Source organism: Anolis carolinensis, chromosome 2 (genome assembly GCF_035594765.1).
Source record: "Anolis carolinensis isolate JA03-04 chromosome 2, rAnoCar3.1.pri, whole genome shotgun sequence".
Classification (NCBI taxonomy): Eukaryota; Metazoa; Chordata; class Lepidosauria; order Squamata; family Dactyloidae; genus Anolis; species Anolis carolinensis.
The window spans coordinates 106,948,037-106,968,447 of record NC_085842.1 but is presented as its reverse complement, the minus strand read 5'-3'; the positions used below and the strand labels follow the sequence as shown (position 1 = coordinate 106,968,447).

The following is a 20,411-nucleotide window of genomic DNA, read 5'->3' as shown; positions in this document are numbered from 1 at the left end:
ATCACAGTGAGTTAGTAACTGTCCTACGACAAAATGTGATTAGCTTAAAACTGGGTCATGACAGTTGATGTAGTATCAAAGTAGTATCAAAGTACTGTAACTATCAATAATTTTTTCCTGAAAACTTTTGAAGTCATTTGAAATTTATTTATTGTTCCAGTTTCAGCACTTTATTCCCAGTCCTGGTCCTATTGTCATGTGTTTTTGTACAAGCTCTGCCCATTCCTCACAATTCTCAATAAGCCCACTTTTTGATTTTGTGATGTTGATCGATGTATTGTATGATGCTTTTATTTCCTTGATTTTAATTGTTTTTAATTATATTGTTTTCATTATCTATTTTAATTTTGTACCTTGAACTCTGTGTTTATTCTGGGCTTGGTCCCCATGTGAGCCTCCCTGAGTCCCTTCGGGGAGATGGAGGCGGGTTATAAGAATAAAGTTGTTGTTGTTATTATTATTATTATAATTATTATTAAATATCTAAACTATGTGGCATGAAAATTAATGAGTTCCAAATGGGTAATAACGGCATTCGAATTTACATATTGTTATGTAAGTGGATTAACCAAGTAAATAGGACACTGGATGTTGGGGTTCTGTTTTAACTGTCCACAATGTTCTGAAAGTAAGGGGATTTCAGCAAATGTAATCTTCCTTCAATTTTGGCCAGCAAAAAGAAGACCCAGATACTCCATTTTGAGCACAGGCCAAAATATTATCAAGCTAAAACAATAAAACAAATCCTTGTTTCTGATTTCTCTGTTATCTTCCGCTAAGCTATTTTCTTGGCTCAGAGATAACTTTTTAAAAATAATACCATCTTCTTTGGTTGCTCTAAATTGCTTTGTAGTTATACTAACAACATCTCATTGCTTCATTTTGCATGGGCAGTAGCCAATGCTGAGGCCCAAAGTTGTCTAGTACAAAGGAAGTTCAGTTTGACACTTGCATCTGAATTTGGAGATAACCCCAGGTCTCAATGGGTGGTAAATTATTGCCTCACAGTTCCCTGATAGCAGTTCTGGGTGCCAACATGTTGAAGCTGGCCAGGCTGTGCCCCCTGGGGTTCATTGTGCCTGTTCTGGAGACCAAAAAGCATCATTGTTTCAGATGATGTCTGTAATTGCTCTGTACAGATGGAAACTATCAAGTAATGCATGTGCCCATTATTGAATACTGATGCATGAACTCTATATAGCTCAAATTTGGGTGGGAAGCTGGGCAGAAACAAAAAAAGAAATTAATCCAAAGAACATGCAACTTAGGACTGTGTCTTAAGGAAGGACTGTGTCTTAAGGAAGATATAGCAGGTTTGAGTGTAAATGAGGGCAATGGGGAAATAACATTATACTCAGGAGTTCACTGAAAAGACAGGTTCTGAATAGGGTTGGAAATTACTTTAAAGAAGGAATCAGTTCCTAATTATATTATTTAGAAATGTCTCATTGTCATTGTTTCTTGCAACATTGGAAATGTAAGTTATTGGTCTGCTCGTTACTTTTCCATTTCCTTCATTTTTCCAGGGAGAAAAATACCATAGAATTCCTAACAGAATTTGAAAAATTCCTATAAAAATATTCCTAATAATGTACCTTAAAAGTAACTTTGGAAAATAACTAGAGATTATTATTTATTAGAGGAATTATTTCACTCCTACTTATCTTATTTTTAGATTACATTACTGAAAAAAGTAGCTAGTTGAAGTTATGTTCCTTGCAATTCATTAATTCACATTCTGTTTCTGAAGCAGGATTAGAGGAAAGGAAAAGAAATGAGTTTGATGGCGTACTATGTTGAAATTTTACACTGAAGAGGCAGTAGGAACAAAAAATGTGGGCAGCAAGAGTAATGTCTTTCGTTTGAAGAGAACAGAATGTCTTTAAGGAGTTGGAAGCTGTACAGTAGGAGATGCTGAAGTAATATATTTGGATATAACCACAGAAAGAAAGGTGAGGCTGTGGAGGCCTTGCCTACATATGCTAGGTGGTAGGAAAGACTCTACTGGTGTGATGGATAATCTAGCCCTCTTGCTAAAGTATTGCACCCCAGAGGGACGATTAACCTTTTGCAGAGGATTTTTCAAAGGCAATATTTAATGAGTCTTACAGTTTTAAATCTAATGATAAAACCTCTGTACTAGTTCCTGAAGTTCAAATCTGGAAAAGTCAGGTACTGCTTACCTGTATGGACCACACACTTTTTAATCAGTCAACGCCTCAGGGCAGCCAAAGTAAGGATTTATCCATTTTCCCATCTCACTTAGATTTGCTTACAATGACTGGCAGCAGTTCTTACAAGGTTTTTGACAGGAGACTGTCATGCTCTTGTTTGCAGATATCAGGTAATGAATATTGGATTTTGTGCATGAAAATCTTTAGAATGCAAGATAACCTTTGTGGAATTATACCAATGGCATGTTGGCAAAGAGTTCAAAGAGATTTAGTCAGAGAATCAATTGATTCTTAAATCATAAAGCAGTATTCCTGTGAGATGGGAGAAAGCACTTATGGGCCCTTCCACATTGGCCCATGCTGCATTTAGCCACTGCAAGGCTCATCCAACTACACATCGAACTATACGGTCAGTCTAGATGAGCCTTATGTTAGACTAGAGACCATAAGGGATACAAATCATAACCTTATCAACTGCATCTACATCAGGAGAGTTATAGTCTGATGAGGCACCAGCACTATTTGGCAGAAAGGCTTATAAAACTACAAATCCCTGGACTTCACGCCATTGAGCCATGCTAGTTAAAGTGGTATCAAACTGCATTAATATTAGAATCCTGGGATGACTCTTGTGACTACTTCAAAGAACCTCAGTGGCTACTATTCTCTCAGGCATATAAATACTGTAACTGAGATGACCCTGGGCAAGTTTTCTATGACTCATACTGCTGGCCTGAAAATGTTCCATCTGAAAAGCAGTCATACCAGCCTTGTGGAGAGCTGCTTCTCTAGTGCAGCAATATCACAGGAAAAAAAATGAAACAAAGAAAGAAAGACTATAAGTCTTTATTGTTTCATTGATATGCTGAACTTTCTATTCAGACTGACTTTTAAAACTGAACATTTTAAAAGAACAGGCTGGGGGCTGCTATACTATTTTACTTGAACTGGTTTTAAGAGCTTCTAATTTTAATAATTGTTATTGTGTGTGTGTGTATACAATTCAGTTACAATATAATTATTCAAAAACAATATATATATATATTGAGCCACTTTGGGTCAAAGTGGGGAAAATGGGATGTAAATAAATATAATTGTGCCCCTTCCTGGAGATGCCTGATTTGGCCACAGTGATACATGATCTGCATCCACCTCAATTGGGTTACTGTAATGAACTCTACATGCAGTTATCTGTGAAGAGTGATTAGAAACTTCTGTTAGTATGAAGAGCTGCAGTCAGAGTGTAAACTGCATGTGGTACAGAGAACATATTACCTCCCATTACAAACAATACACATTCACTATTAGTAAGTTTTTGGCAAAATTCTAAGTGATTGTGATTGCCTAAAAAAGCTCACATGGGCTAGGTCCAGATTATTAAAAACAAAAACAAAAAACGAAACAAAACAACAACAGTTCTTCTCCTAGTCCTGCCACTTTGACAGGCAGAGCGGATGGGGAGATGATATAGGACCTTCTCACTGATTCCTCCTAGTCTGTGGAGCACCCCTTTCCAGAAAAGGCCAGAGTACTCTTTCTGGGCTGTCCTTCTGTTGGTGGTAAAAACTGTCTTATTCTAGTAGGATTTGATTGATTGATTGATTGATTGATTGAACTTATATGCTGCCTTTCCTCCAACATGGGATCCAAGGTAGTGTGTAACATTTTGAAGGACAGTATAATTTTAAAAACATTTAATACAAAAGTTTAGACACAATTAAATTACCAAGCAATGTTTAGACAATGTGGTGCTGCCTATCTAACACCAGCCATGCATTACAATTCTGGGGCAGCACCCATGCATGCCCCAGAAATTATGAGTAATTTAGAGCTCTTTGTGAAAGCATCTTATTGTATTTTCCACAGACAATTAATTAATAGTAGTTAATATCTGAATAATAATAAAAAGCTGAAATATGACTCTAGAAGATGAGAATTCACACAACACTGATCTCAGCAAAGTTAACTGAGATTTTCAATGTGATTAATAGCCCAGCAAAATGATAATTTCAGACTCTGGAATATAAAAGCACTTGCATTTCTGAATGTTACATTTCATTTTCAGTTTCCTCATTGGGAGCCAATGCTGGGATTTCCCCTAATTAGGTAGGCCTTATGGCCAGGTCATCAGGTCAGGAAAGGGGAGGGGGGAAGATATGTGAAAAATAGAACATAATTATATATTCAAGTGCATCAAGCAATAAAAGAAGTGAAGTTGAAGCAATCATCTGACCACCCTATTCCAAAAGACAGTGTTTTTTAAAGCATCTTTCCAAAAGTGCTGTCCTACAGATGTAGTAGTATATCAGAAGTAGTCACAAGCCTCTTTGTCACAAATTGCTCATCTTTCAGTAGTAATGACCTCCTAACAACAGAAACATTCTTCTGCTTGCTGATCTCGGAAAGCAGAACAATCTGCTGGTAGTGTCACTTGGTGGTACAAACAGGAACTGATCCAAACCTCATCCAGCCAAGGGATGCTGTCCCTGTGCTGGCACAAAATTTGTCCAGGGTGAGGAAATCCTATGAGTTTTTATTCAGCACAACTTCAGCTAACATAGAATCAACTCTGCCTGTTTTTTTCCAGTTAAGACTGCAATGCAACTCTTCAGATTTCTTCAAGACAACTGACATGATGCTTTCTGTATCAAAACTTATTATGAGCAACCACTTCATAGCAGATGTCTATGTGGAATACAGTCATAAGAATGAATTTGTCATTATAGAATCATAGAATCATAGAATAGTAGAGTTGGAAGAGACCACATGGGCCATCCAGTCCAACCCCCTGCTAAGAAGCAGGAAATCGCATTCAAAGCACCCCCGACAGATGGCCATCCAGCCTCTGCTTAAAAGCCTCCAAAGAAGGAGCCTCCACCATGGCCCCGGGGAGAGAGTTCCACTGTCGAACAGCTCTCACAGTGAGGAAGTTCTTCCTGATGTTCAAGTGGAATCTCCTTTCCTGTAGTTTGAAGCCATTGTTCCGTGTCCTAGTCTGCAGGGCAGCAGAAAACAAGCTTGCTCCCTCCTCCCTTTGACTTCCCTTCACGTATTTGTACATGGTTATCATGTCTCCTCTCAGCCTTCTCTTCTGCAGGCTAAACATGCCCAGCTCTTTAAGCCGCTCCTCATAGGGCTTGTTCTCCAGACCCTTAATCATTCTGGAACCATAATGTGATTTGCCAAATCTGTCATAGCTGAAAAGTGATTTAAATTTCCCTTGGTATCAGTTCTAAATACACAATATTTGGAAGCCAAGAAAGCACATGTGAGTTATTCATTAAGATGAGTGGAGATGGCAAGATGGGTGGGTGTGTTTTGGGAAGATTGTCAGTTAGCTATCTATTGGATATACATACATACAAAAGTGGTTTTAAGTAACTATATGTTTTAGCTGACTAATGTATTTTATGTATTTTATGTGTTGTATTTTATGAATAGTTGTTAATGGTTTTAAATGTGTTGCTGTTTTATTGATCTGTTTGGCATTGAATTTTGCCAGTTGTTGTAAGCCGCCCTGAGTCCCCTCGGGTGAGAAGGGCGGGGTAGAAATGTTGTAAATAAATAAATAAATAAATAGAAGCCAATGCAAAATAATAAAATTACTTTTGCAGAATTTCATAGAGGCACAACTGCAGTTTCTAAAATGCAAACTGTGCGACACCTCCATAATTAAACCAGGGATATACATGTAACTAAATTTCTTTCTACATTATTTTGTCTTATCTGAAAAAAGTACAGCTATTTGCCTTGAAGAGGACACCTTGCATTTTCTGTTAATTCTTCATTAGGTGAATGTTCAGAGGCACTTTCAACAGAAACCTGTGTTTTAGAAATGTAAGCATGGCTGAAAGAATGGATAAAACTAGAAAATAAGACTCTATTAGATTTGGAAGGATATGAATTAAGATTTGGCTGGCATGCTTGTGTGTGGTATGATGGAGACAAACAAAACAAAGACTTTAATAAACATATAATTAAAAGTGGTCTAATAGATATTTGGAAAAAATGCAGAAAAAGTATGGAACCAAAAACCTCTCTTTGGCTGAGGCCACTAGAAGTGGTTACAAGACCAACTCTAAGGGTAGAAACAAGAACATATAAAGAATACCTTATTAGAAAGAAAAGAAAAGTGGAAAATAAAAGAACGGGAAGAATTGGGGATTAATGAATTGGAAAGAATATGGAAAAAGGGAAACAAAGGGTTAAACTCCAGATTATAGAAATGCACATTAAGCTACAACATGGAGGACAACAGAGTCAAGACAGTAATATCTTGGGCTAAAGACCTAGGTAGACCTCTTTTCTATTTCTCTTTTTTAAATCCCTTTAGTAATAGGTATATTTTGAAACAGGAATAAAATTTTGGGGAGTATCAACATCTTTATTACTGTGATTTTGCCCATCCATGTTAGTGGGATTGTTTGCCACCTAGTAAAATTTTCTTCTTCCCATTTTCTTACAGAATTATCCTGGAATAAATTAATATTTTTGTTTGTGATCCATATACCTAGATATTTTACTTTCGGTATCACCTCACAGTCTGGTGCAGCCTCTGATTTCTTACAACTTTTAGCATCTATATATTTTTTTTACTAAAAACTTAGTAAACGTATCCTTATTTATAATGAATCCCAGTAAGTCACCATATCTTCAAATACAGACTATATCATCTGCATAAACTCTGATTTTTAATTCTTGGCCTCTGCTCATTAAAACTGTAATTTCCTTCTCTTCTGTTATTCTTTCATTTAAAATGTTTAGTCTCATAGTAAATAATAGTGGAGACAATTGGTGGCCTTGTCTTTTTCATTTTTGTATATCAATGTAGTCTATTTTTATTGTTTCAGAAGCGACTTGAGAACATTCTGCAAGTCACTTCTGGTGTGAGAGAATTGGCCGTCTACATAGGCATTGCCAGGGGATGCTAGGACGTGTTAGCTGAGAGGCTTCTCTTATGTTCCCGAAAGCTAGATCTCACAGATGGGAGCTCACCCCATCTCACTGATTTGAACCAGCAACCTTCAGGTAAGCAGTTCAGCTGGCACTATCGCACCTCAGAATAGTTCACCTTGCTATTGGCACCAAGCCACACACAGAAGATAGTCTTTTGTAGTTTTATTGAGCAAAAGCAGTATATATATAATATCAAAGGAGGCAAAATATAGTTCCCAAAGTAGTTGTAAAATAGAGTCAATAAATCCAATGGTCCATAGGCAAGAAACAAGAGTCTATTCCCAAAGATACAATAGTCCACAGGTTACTAGGATTCCCAAGCAGGAGAACTTCCAAAGCTTGAAGAGATAAACCATCCACTCTGATGAAGCGAGAATTTGCTTTGACAGAGATTTGTCTCCCAACACACAGTTTTAAAAGCAACACAAAAAAGGCATTTCTCTTCCCTTCAGAGGCCTCCTGTTTTCCAGCTAATCTTAGGCTATGCCGAGGCATTCTTTTCCATTGCAAACGAGGTGCCCAAGATAGCAATGGAGGTCTGTCAAGGTCAAACAGTTCATTATCTTGCACCTGAATAGGAGCCTGAGACAAATCAAGCTCATTATTTCCCATGGGAATGTCTCCCTGGTTTTCATCTGTGACAGGCTGGTTCAGGAGTTCATCCACAGGCTGCACTTCTTGCACTTCTGAACCAGCCTGTGTAACTCCATGATTCCCCATCCCCATGACATCATCCTGGAATTCATCTTGCATCCCATCCTCTGACTCCTGCATCTGTAACCCAAAATCCCCTTCCTCATCTTCACTCTGGCACTGCTGCTGAGTCACAACATGCTGAGTCATAATAGGCACAAGGATTTAACCCATTGTGCCACTGCAGCTCTATCAATGTAGTCTGATATTTTTTAAAAATTAAAAAATCAAAAGTTACAGTAGGACAGTAGCAGACCATGTTTATTTCCTAAGTTGCGATGAGAAAAATATTATGTGGGAGGCCTGCCATCTCTATGGGGTACTCTGGAGTTACTTAAAACTAAAAAAAAAAAGTGGGGGGGGGAGCACAGAATTACCTACCATATCACTCCCATGATGTTTGAATTGAGTCAAGAGTCAAGGCTGCTGAAACTTTTTCCACTCACAACCCCTTTCCATCTGAGAAATGTTTACATGACCCCAGATATAAAATAGGTATACTAATCAAATCAGCATTTACAAGGCAAGCTAAAAAGGCCAATTTTTCTTTTTGTGAAGTACAGCTGAAGCATTTCCTGCAGAGTTCACAATAAACACTATATGTTATTTCTAATAGATTTTGGTAAATGGGTGGCTTTCAGAAGTCTTTTCTTGTTGCCATTTTTGTGACCCTAACATTGAGCTAAAGAGACCCACAGTTTAAGAAGCAATGGTGTAAATAATATTTCAGTGATTCATTAGGAAAACAAAATTCATATGTGTTAAGACTGAGAGTCTTTGCACATTTATTTATTTACTGATTTACACACTAGTAAGGCATGCCCTGAAGTAAATTATTTTAGATTAAACCATAACAAGAAATATTTAAAGCTATTGCTGCCTATATCTAGTTCAGATCAAAATAATTAATAATTTATGTCTAACTATACTGAACTATCAAGACCTTCAACTCGGTGTCTATAGAAATTCAGAGAGATAGATATTACCAACATATTTTATCATGCAAGATGCCTTAAGAAAAAAGCAAAATGAATACATCAAATATGTCAAAGTAGAAATATCAATCAGTACAAAGCACTTTTGCCCTCAAACAGAAAAGCCATGGAGTACAAAAAGCTGTCTGAAAGCCAGACACTGAGGGAGTAGGCTGCTTGGAAAATAGCACTTCAGACAAAGAGGGACAAAGAGGCTGTTTATGTGGCCCCTCCATTGCTATCCCTGTTCAGCATAAGAGACACATAAGGGGCATGTACCAACTGTAATTCAGTAACAGCTTGTACAATTAAGATGTGCTCCATTCCTAGATAGCCAGCCAAAGGGCACTAGGTATCACACCATCTTACCCAAATAGCAACTAGAAAAAGTCTGTTATATTATTTATTGCCCTCTCAGAACTCCTGTATAAGTACATTGGTGCAGCAATGTGCTAAGCCAGTGTTAAATAGGATCCTGAAGACTGATTTTAGTAGAACATTCCACCCTTAAGAAATATTCTCAGTTTTTACTGAAATTCTTTGTTGTTCTTCCCCTCCTTCACCCCACAAATACAGTCCTGGTTCATCTCAAAATTCTGCAAGAAGCATGCAGCAAAATGTGGGAGAGAAAAGAGGACTTTATGATACAAGGTTTTAGGATATGTCTATCAAGTCCAGATGAGGGGAAAGGTTACAGAACAGCAAGGTGTTGCTGATCAACTTGTACAGCAAGTTCCACAGGGAGTTGGTGGGCAAGTTCATTCAAGGGACAAAAGAGAATGCATTAATTCTCAATTAGATCACAGTACACAAGAAAGCACAGGACATTAGCATCAGATTTGTTCACTCAAGTATTAAGTGGCTGACTTTACTTCAGGAAAACCTAAATTCGTGAAATGTCATGGGGACTGAAAGCATCTTTCTTCTGTACTTGGCTGTCTGCACTGATTTCGCATGGCATGGCATGCTACTTGTTTTGACCTGCTCGTGCTGTTTTTTAAACATGATTGCACTTTTGTTGTCCTCTGTTTTTTTAAGGTACAATACACAATTGTGTCAGTGTACTTATACACTCTGGAAATTGATCGTCCATTAGATCACTGTCATTGTCACTTTGTTGCCTTTGTCTGTGTGGCTTGATTGGACTGAAAAGAAATTCAGTAAAGGAAGTGAAAGCTCATGCCTAATGTGCACACTCAAAGGCGGCATGGAGCCATTGGGGGAAGCCCTGGCCCTGGTGAGGCAGCACACCCCGGGAGTGGAAGAGGAAGAGGGGGCAAAGGCAGCTGTGACTTGGGGCAGGAAGAGAGGCTAGCACATGCTCCCACTGCCTCTCCTGTGTGCGCACTTGCCTGCCACCCTTTACCATGTTCCACAAAGGTAATGCTCACCCCAATTTTGGCATGGTTATTTAGCCAAAAAAGGTGTGCTTTAGATTCACATAAATACAATAGATGAAAGAAAAATGCTGCTCACAAGATTTGGCTAAGAGTTTTAGTGCTATAACATAACATTTATTTCAGCAGTGGGCTAAAATTACCAAAATTATATATCCTCTTTTCACGTAAATGTTATTAATATAAGTCCTCCCCCCCCCCCACACACACACAAGTGGAAATGTAATGTATTTTATGTCCCATATATCTGAAAGGGATACATTTCCAGAGTTAGCATGCACAGTACACAAAGCTATGGATACTACTGTATCCTACTGAAATGAAGTATCTCATTTCAGTACCATAGAGTGAATACCATAGAATCACTCTGAAGGATTTAGAAAATACCTAGAAAGGTCATTGTTTGGTCAGACATGGATAAAGGAAATTGTAGGTATTAGTCCTTTGTATACGAGGGTTGTACACTTTTTCATTGTCTTCCTTATTTCCGAATAGCACTCAGGTGGCTCCACACAGTTATACTCATGTTGGCCCACTAAAATGAATGGTGCCTCCTCAAGTGCCAGTGAATTCAATAAAGATGCTCCAAACATAACTAGTTCTGTATCCCAATCAGCAGCTTTTCTGGAAGTCGGATGCATTTAATGAGCATGTAATCTAAAGTTATTATAAAGGACAGTTTCATCCCAAAGATAATCATTATCTCTGAGGAATAAATTTATCTGACTAGCAATTGGCAGTATGAGATTTTGAAATATGCATTAAGAAAGAAAAATGTCTTCTTGTTTGTATTATGGTATATAACTTTAGCAATAACCTTTATGACTGTGATTGAGTCAGGCAATATACCTTTTGAGCTAGATGAAACAACTCCGTTTCATTTATCCACTAATTAATCTCAGCAGCATACATCATTTTAGATGATACAAGATGCCTGGGATTTTATCACAATAACGGATTCCCAACATGCATTTACAATCTAGTATACTGGAGTCAGAATGCATTATATTACCCTGAATACACGCTCTGGTTGCATAAGAAGCATACTGATTCATAAAGAGAGGAACAGGGCCAACTGTATCACTGGAGAATATGATGGGTGTATAATCCTAGCCTTGTATAAAATCCAGCTGGATAAGATGGCTCAAAGCAAAAAAACAAAACAAAAACATAAAGTAAAAACAAAGCATCTCTCCCAAAATGACCTATTGTTTGTAGATCATATCCAGAATCTTCTAATCAGAAGGCATGTTTGAGAAATAAGGGAAGCTACTTTGGAAGTTACTTGTACAAATCTAACAGTTTCTTTGCTGTATGTCTTGTTTTGCAGTTGATAACATTAGACATCTTTCATGTCTATCTTATTCTCTTATCTGTTACACAACTTAATAAAAACCTATGGTTTGTGTTATAACCAGAACAGGGAAATTTTACTTGGTTTGTATCTTTCGATGTATCTTTTACACTTACTGGACTGAAATGTAATTCAGAATACTATTGTTCCTTTTTTTTGGTTAAAAAGCTGCATAGCTTTTTTAAAAAATGGTTAACTGAGGGCTTTGACATAAGATTTGAGAAATGATCCACATTCATCCTTTTAATCCCCATGGAATTGTCTATACTTACTTGGTTTTTGAAGACTAAAGCAACTAGTGATGAAGAATAATAAGGAAATATAAACAAAGATTGGGCAGCAATGTTTGTGTCGGTAACAAAATACTATGAATTAAACCCAATAATGTCACAATTAATTTCAGTATATGATGTTTTTTCATTAGTTTTATTTGGACATAGCAGTATTTGGGACAATTGAGTATATTCAATTTGCTGAAGTACAGACAGCTAGAAAAGGAAACAAAATGTACCATACACAAGGGGTTCTCCATGGGATTGTGCTAATGCTGCAGATGTTTATCTGTAGCAATAAGGCAGTTTCTGTTGTGATCTCTATTCTCTCAAACATACAACACCCCAGTGATAAAACATGTATTGATTCCAGTGCAATTTAGGCACATGCTGAGAAGTTATTATTATTATTATAAGTCTTTTATTCACCTCAGTCAGGGATGGAGAAAGTTGGGTTTGTGGGACACATACTGTATATACTCGAAGATAAGCCTTTTTTTCAGTCATTTTGGGGTCTGAAAAAGCCTCCCTTGGCTTATAAGGGGGTCAAGACTGGGCAGCGGAGCCTGGAGGACATAGCTTGTAATATATTATATATTTCTCTCTCCTATTTTCCTCCCTTAACAGTGTGTTTTGTTTTCAAAAGCCTCTCTCACAAAAGAGAGAGAGAGAGAGAGAGAGAAGGAGGAGGAGGAGGAGGAGGATGGAATGTTTTGAAAAGGGAAAGCCCTTGCAAGTCAGGAAGAAAAAAAGATTGCATGGGTGGAGGGGAAAGAAAAAAGACTCTTGAAAATCTACAGGATTTATTATTATTATTATTATTATTATTATTATTATTATTATTATTACTACTACTACTACTACTGCTACTATTATTGCAAGAACCGTTTGAGTCAAAAGGGAGGGAAGGAGGGAAAGGAAATATATTTCATTTCCTCCTTGTTTGTATGGTTCTATTTCAAACCAACCCAATTTCCTGGCTATTTTTTTTTTTGCAAAGAAACCATATCTATATCTATCTACATTTATCTTATAAAAGCATTTTCCCCTGAAATATTTGTTAATCTCTCTTACAGATATATAGGCATTTCCCCCTGCAAGCCTTTGCAATCCCTAGGTACATATATATCTCTATTTGTCTGTCTATCTATCTATCTATCTATCTATCTATCTATCTATCTATCCATCTATATACATTAATTTTGTATATGAATTTTCCCCTCATATGTTTGCAGGTCTTTGCAAATCCTATATACATATACATAACTAGAGATTTCCATGTATCTGTATATCTGTATCTATAGGTATACATTATTTTAATATATGATTTTTCCCGTCACATGTTTGCAAGTCTCTGCAAATCCTATATAGATATAGATATCGATAAATATATTCTTGTTGTTGTTGTTGTTTATTTGTTCAGTCACTTCTGACTCTTCGTGACCTCATGGACCAGCCCACGCCAGAGCTTCCTGTCAGCCGTCGCTACCCCCAGCTCCTTCAAGGTCAAGCCAGTCACTTCAAGGATACCATCCACCCATTTTGCCCTTGGTTGGCCCCTCTTCCTTTTTCCTTCCATTGTCTAGATAGATATGAATATAGATATATAGGGCTTGCAAATATTGCAGCGGAAATATTGCACGCACACACACATGGATATATAGCGAGAGAGAGAGAGGTCTAGATAGATATAAACATAGATATACAGGGCTTGCAAATATTGCAAGAGGGAAATGCACATATATAGAGAGGGGATTTGTAAACGTTTCAGGGGAAAATGCATATGTGAAATTAGTATATATAATTATGCATTTCCCACCCTAGGCTTATACTCAAGTCAATAAGTTTTCCCAGTTTTTGTGTGGTAAAATTAGGTGCCTCGGCTTATATTTGAGTTGGCTTATACTCGAGTACATACGAGTATGACCCTAAATCTTTATTTTAGCCCCTTCCCCCTCCAGTAACTCCAAAGAATAAGAAGATGCTTAGTGCTTCCTCACACCCAGTAGGAAATATAAAAGAATTTTCAAACCAGATGCTTTGCCACACCTTCTGGGGATTGTGGGAGGCAATTTTACCATATTTGTCTCCCAGGAGATGACTTTTATTACAGAAAATGGACTAGAAGTTGATCATTGGTTGATTCCATTAAACAGGTCTTCACTGCATCTAAACAAGCCCAGGAGGGGTTAAAATGTGGTAATGTGGCATCATTGCCCCAGTAACAGTGGGTAACTGCATTTGATTCCATTTAAAAAATAATTCAAAGATTGGAGGTGGCCCTCTAAGGTTTCCATGGAGCCAATATATCCCCACAAACACCTTCATATCCCTGACCCCAGTGCTTCTGTAGTTTTCACGCCTATCATTATGATACGCCTACACATATCCAACATATACATTATGATACGCCTATACATATCCATATTTGGTTGGACTTAGTCTGATGACATATATTTATGCCTCCCTATCTCTGTTGATCTATCAATCCTAAAATAGTTGTAACTTTATAAAATGAGGTAAAACTGGAAGTCTCTGGATGTCATTTGGACTTCCAGGTTTTATTTCTGGTGCAATTTGGGTTTGGTGCCAGTGTAGACAAGCCCCCAGTTCCCCTCTAAGAATTTGCATATGTAATTATTTATATCAGTAAGAAAAATAAATTACTCTAAGATAGGGGTCCTCAAATATTTTAAAATCATGACAAATTCCTATCCACACCATACATATTTTATTTATAGTGCAAAAAACATGAAATAACAATACTATATTTAAAATGAAGAACAATTTTAACTAACATAAACTTACATGTATTTCAGTGGGAAGTGTAGGTTTGCTTTTGGCTGATGAAGATAAGTCCAGTTAATTGTGGTTGTGTTGTCAAAGGCTTTAATTGGGGTTGTTGTGTGCTTTCAAGTTGTTTCAGACCTCGGAGGACCCTAAGTCTAAAGTTTAGAGCAGGGGGTGGGTAAATAACCTTGGAGGGCTGCATCCAGCCTGCAGGACTTAGTTTGGGGATTTTTGCACTAAGACATCAAATGTTCTATAAAAGTAAGTTCAAACACTTCATAATTAAGCATCAAATCAGGTACATATACATGTTCATTAAGCAAAAATCAAAAACATGTCATTTACACCTTTGAAAAAGTGATGGAGGCAGAGAAAGATAAGCAATTCAGGTAAAGTAAAAACGTATGAAGTAGTAGGGCACTGCTAGTCTATTGGCTTGGTTCACATCAGTGAAGGATATGGGCCAGGTTTCACAGCCAAATTTTCTAGTCAAGACATTAAAGGAAGGTGCCATCTTCCCTTTCAATTATTCAGAGTTTTTCAGAAGGTCTGACTCATACTTTGCAAATCATGTCTCTGAAGTGTTTGTAATTTACTCAGTAAGGGTGAATGTTAGGTGACAGCATGCATGTTCATTTGAGGATGCTATTTTAGTTCTAGTTGTGTTACTGGAACAGACAATTGATTATTAAAATATGACCTTTTCCTCTAACAAGCAGAGGTGTTATGTTTTTTGTATATGGTTTTTCAACTGAAATACAACTTTTCCTACATCTCCTATATTCCCTTCAAATCTATATTGAGAATGTAGCCATAATATGTAAATATAGCCAGTTTCCAGTTAATTGATGGGCAACAAGTCAATTAAAGAATCTTGAATCAGGTCCTTGCTGTAGGTTGCTTTTGTGTGAACTGAGATTTTAATCAATAGCAGAGGTCTAGCATAACTTTTTATACATATTCACTAAAAAGAAAGCCCTACTGAATTCAACTGAGCATGCTGCTACATATTATCCACAAGATTACAGTTTATATCTGTCTTAAGGCTGACACCACTGCAAGATGGAGGTCACAGTTTAAATAATCCCTTTTAATGCAGATCTTCTTATTCTTTTAATTTGATCAGATATTTCATCATATGATTTAAGATTTTTTCACTACAGGTGTACTTCTTGAATTTATGTGACTGATGCCTCCATTATCACATTGTTTTGTGTTGCCTCTCTGGAATTCTACTTCCCACTGACTACAGGTTGTGTTCTCAAAACAAAACACAGCCAAGAAGAAGATGGCATTTTAGACAAAAATGTGAATGAGCATAGTGTAAAATATTCACTTTAAACTATAACCAAACAAAATACTGTTTATCCTTCCATGACTGAGTGTTTTCACAGGATACAAAGAGGACTTAATTAAAAGCCCTGGGATAAAAATCATGCAGCCCTCCTTAAGTCCTTGGATTGTGACTCTTAGCATTCCTCTCCATTGGGTCTACTCGCAAATAATCCTTCCAGACAGGTCAAAATCCCAAAAGGAACTGGGATTTAAAATCCCAACTTCTCTCGGGATTGAAGCCACACAGCAGCCCCAGACCCCAGAATTTTGCAAGGGGGGTGCCTGAGCATGCAGACTGGTCCCTCCAGTAAGTTTACTGGGATAATGGGGGGCTGGGAAGGGAGGGTGGGGATGCCATTCCACTCCTTTGGGCTCATTGAGAAGAACTAGGCTGGCAATGGGGATTGGCCCTCAGGATCACAGAATGGTTAACTTGAGTCATCATTTGGTTGTCTCAGGTTAATCCAAATCTCATCATGGGTTTTGGGCCTGTCTGGAAGACCCCTAGGAACATTCAGCAGCATCTGGGGGGGGGGGGGCACATGATCCTCTAGAGATGTAGACTTGTACATCTTCACACAAAGTGTTCTGAGCTCAATGGAGTTTGGTTCTAGAAAAGCAAAAATCATCATCATCATCATCATCATCATCATTTAAATTACTTATTAATCGCCCTCCATCCACGATGCTCTAGGCGATTTATAAGATAAAATTGTAAAGGATAAAAATACATACATACAAATATTGATAAAAATTAAAATAGATTAAAAGCTCTAGTAAAGAGCCATGTCTTGAGTGCTAGGGTAAAAGGCCCTAACTCACGCATGGCTCTCATATAGGGCGGCAAGGCATTCCATAAGGCAGGGGCAGAAACAGAAAAAGCTCTGCGCCTGGTCCTCTCCAAGTGCACTTCTCTAGGACCCGGTACATAGAGTAAGTCTCGTTGGGATGGTCGTTGCGACCTCCAATGATGGGAGAAGGAGAGACGGTCCCTAAGATATGATGGGCCCTGGCTGTAAAGAGTTTTAAAAGTCAGGACTAGCATTTTATATAGACCACGGTAATCAGTTGGAAGCCAATGCAGATGCTGCAGCACTGGTGTTATATGGCATTTCATGGGTGTTCTTGTGAGTAGCCTGGCTGCCGCATTCTGAACAATACGGAGCTTCCAGGTCGTGGACATCGGAAGGCCAACATACAGGGCGTTGCAATAGTCCAGCCTAGATGTGACCGTGGCATGGATGACTGTTGCCAGAGCCTCATCAGATAGATAAGGTGCCAATTGCCTCACTTGTCGTAGATGGAAAAAGGCCTGTTTGCTGGCAGCAGCGACCTGAGCTTCCATTGTCAGCTGCAAATCTAAAACGACACCCAGGCTCTTAACGGTAGGCGAAGGAGATAGGGCAGCACCATCGAAGGTGGGTAGCAAGTGGGTCAGACCAGTTGAGTGGCCATGCCAGAGAATAGAACTCAGGCTGCCTCAGGCTGCCATCAGAAACACAATCCTATCTATGTTGAACCTTTTGATTATCTGTATTTTATTAAAGTTAGCATGCATATAATACCAGCCTAAAGGATATTTTTCTGTGTAGCTACACAAAAGCTTGAACAAAGACTATGCACATGCAGCATTTAATTTTATGCCTGAGCTGATAAAGTATAAAATAATGATTGATTTCTAATACATCTGCACATTTTGATTTATGTTTCTAAGGCAGATCATTACAGTTTTAGTGACATCGCAAATAATCATGATTAGTGATGATTAATTAATACTAATAATTGTTAGATTATGTGATCCGCTGTCATTCTGCTTGATGAAATGCAATGAGTTTCCAACTGTGTTTCTAATTTATCATTTCAAAATGGTTTTTCAAAGTAATCAGAGGGCATCAATGAGAAAGAAATTGACTCTCTACAAAGGCCGTATCTCTTCAATTCCTTAAACAGAGCCTGGAAATTCATAATTGTGACTAAGGAATTACTAGTAGTTTAAGAATCTCAGGAAATCGTCCAAAGCCACTTTCAAAAAGAAAAGCATTATTTTCAAAGAAGTTTTACGAATGATCTATTTCTTTTTCTAGTTGGATATAGTATTTCTTATAATGCAATTGTCCCTACTTTTAGAAATAGATGCCATAGTAGAAGACATGATCACATTGACATCCTTTGTAATGCTAGATAGAGGAGTTTTCTTCAAAACCATGACCACAACATGTTTCCCTCTGAGAAAATAAGGACATACTACCCCAGAATGGCTTGTCTGTTTTGATGATGCTAACGTCCCTGTAATGGTTAGGACACACATTAACTGGTCATAGCCTATTCGATTTTATGCATCCCCTGACTGAACACACTGAGATTATGACTGTTCACTGCACTCAGAGCCCATATGGTCACATGGGAATGCTAAAAGCAAATTCTGGCTCTGTCCATCATCCATAATTCAAGAGAAATCAGGGTTAGAAAAAGTGCATGAGCAATTGACATAATTTATATGCAGCAAGCAGGAGAGTTGGCAGTCTCTCACATCATAAAGTTTAAATAATGGTAGTTTAACACCAGATGTACCCACAGATGTCTTGAGTGTAACACCATTAGCTCCATTACTGCATGAAGTAATCCTTTTCCAGCTCCAGCATCCCCAGGAAAACATCACACCTGTCAGTTTGACTTCACAAACAGCTGACTTAATATAGGATTTTACCAGTAACTTTTCAGAATTAATCAGTCAAATGTAATCTGCACTTACAAGAGAAATGCAACCTCAAAAACTTGTTCAGGGCAATTGGGTAGAGAAGATGCTGCATGCAAGATTCAAAGGAAAATGGGCAGAAATGAAAAATGAATCCCATTGTTGAAAAGTAGAGTACACATCTGCAGAAGGTTATACACACCACTGCACAGAGAAATTCCACTGATATTATTGTTTCCATTCCCTATACCACATGGTGACATCATTTCCTCATCTAACCCACATGCTCGGTCAGGTCGATGTCATTTCACATTGTTCTAACTGAAGACCTACAAATCCTTTTTGAAATCACATCACGCAACGGAGGACCAAATGAACCCAAGCAGAAAGAAAACAAAGGTGAATGTTGATATGTTTGACATAAAATTGATATGGAGAAACAGTTCATCTTGAATTTAACTTTCAGAACTGCTGATGGTTTAGTTTCAAGCCCTTAATGTATCCCTTTGCTAAAGCAAAAAAAATAAAATAAAATAAAACAAACAAATCCCAAAATATGAAATTGTGATGACTATATGTGAATGCATTAAGTTAGTGAGAGGAATCACTCAACCATTATTAGGATCAATTACACTGGCCAACATACATTTGGATGCCTGAAATGTTAGACCTTTCTAATTCCAAAAATGGCACCAGTATTTCTCTATCAATCATATACCACTCTTTATCTTGCTCACCCATAAAAAATAAAGATATTTCAATGTTGTGTTTAAATTAATATCTTTTAAGCATGAAAAAAACATCTTAAACATATTAAAAGCCAGATTGGTTACGGGAACATCTAGGAGTGAGCATATTAGACCTATCCTAAAGACACTCCACTGGTTGCCAATTAGTTTCTGGGCAAAGTACAAGGTGTTGGTTTTGACCTTTAAAGCCTGACATGGTTTGGGTCCAGGTTACCTCCAGGATCACCTTCTCCTGTACACATCGAGGTCTCCTTGGGGTAACTGCTTCAACCAGCCAGAACTCGACTGGCGACCATCACCCAGAGGACCTTTTCATCGCCCATTTCAAGAATTTGAAACAACCTGCCAGAATAGCTCTGACAGCTAGATCAGTTGTCGGAATTATAAAAACATCTAAAAGCTATCTCTTCTGGCAGGCCTACCCAGCCACTTTAAAACATGAGTTTTAAACTCGTGTCTCATGTTTAATTTCTGTTCCTTATATTTTATTATGTATTTTATAGAATTATGTTTTAATATGTATCTTTTATAGAAATACATTTTAATATGTACATTTATAAAATTTGTACAATATTTATGTGTTTTAATTATGCTGCAACCCACCTCGAGCCACTAGAAGGGACGCTCCAAAGGGTCACCACTTCTGCATAGTGAATTATTGGTTGCCCTCTCCCCACTTTGGAAGAATTTAATAATTCCAGCTGCCATAAGAAAGCTCAGAGCATTCTTGGGGAACCTATCTCACTTGCCATATTCTTTTTTTATTTGGATGATTGCCAGACGGTACAGGGTGAGAAAGACAAGGACAAACAGACTGAAAGATAACTTTTATCCTACAGCTGTGGCTATGTTGAACTCTGTGGTTTCGCACTGATGTGGCACTGGGGGCTGTGTGGTGGTGGTGAGATACTCAATACATCATTCTATTTTCTATGCAGGTATTTTAAAAACTGTACAGCTAGTGGACAGATAATTACAAAAATCCCAATAGGCATTAAATGTCTACATGGAAAAGATCTCTG

General features: G+C 37.7%; 1 protein-coding gene across 3 annotated transcripts in view; it reads right to left on the bottom strand.

Moving 5' to 3' along the window:
• Positions 1–20,411, bottom strand: part of fstl4 (follistatin like 4) — a 638,776-nt gene that overhangs the window by 475,094 nt on the left and 143,271 nt on the right. The window lies entirely within an intron of this gene.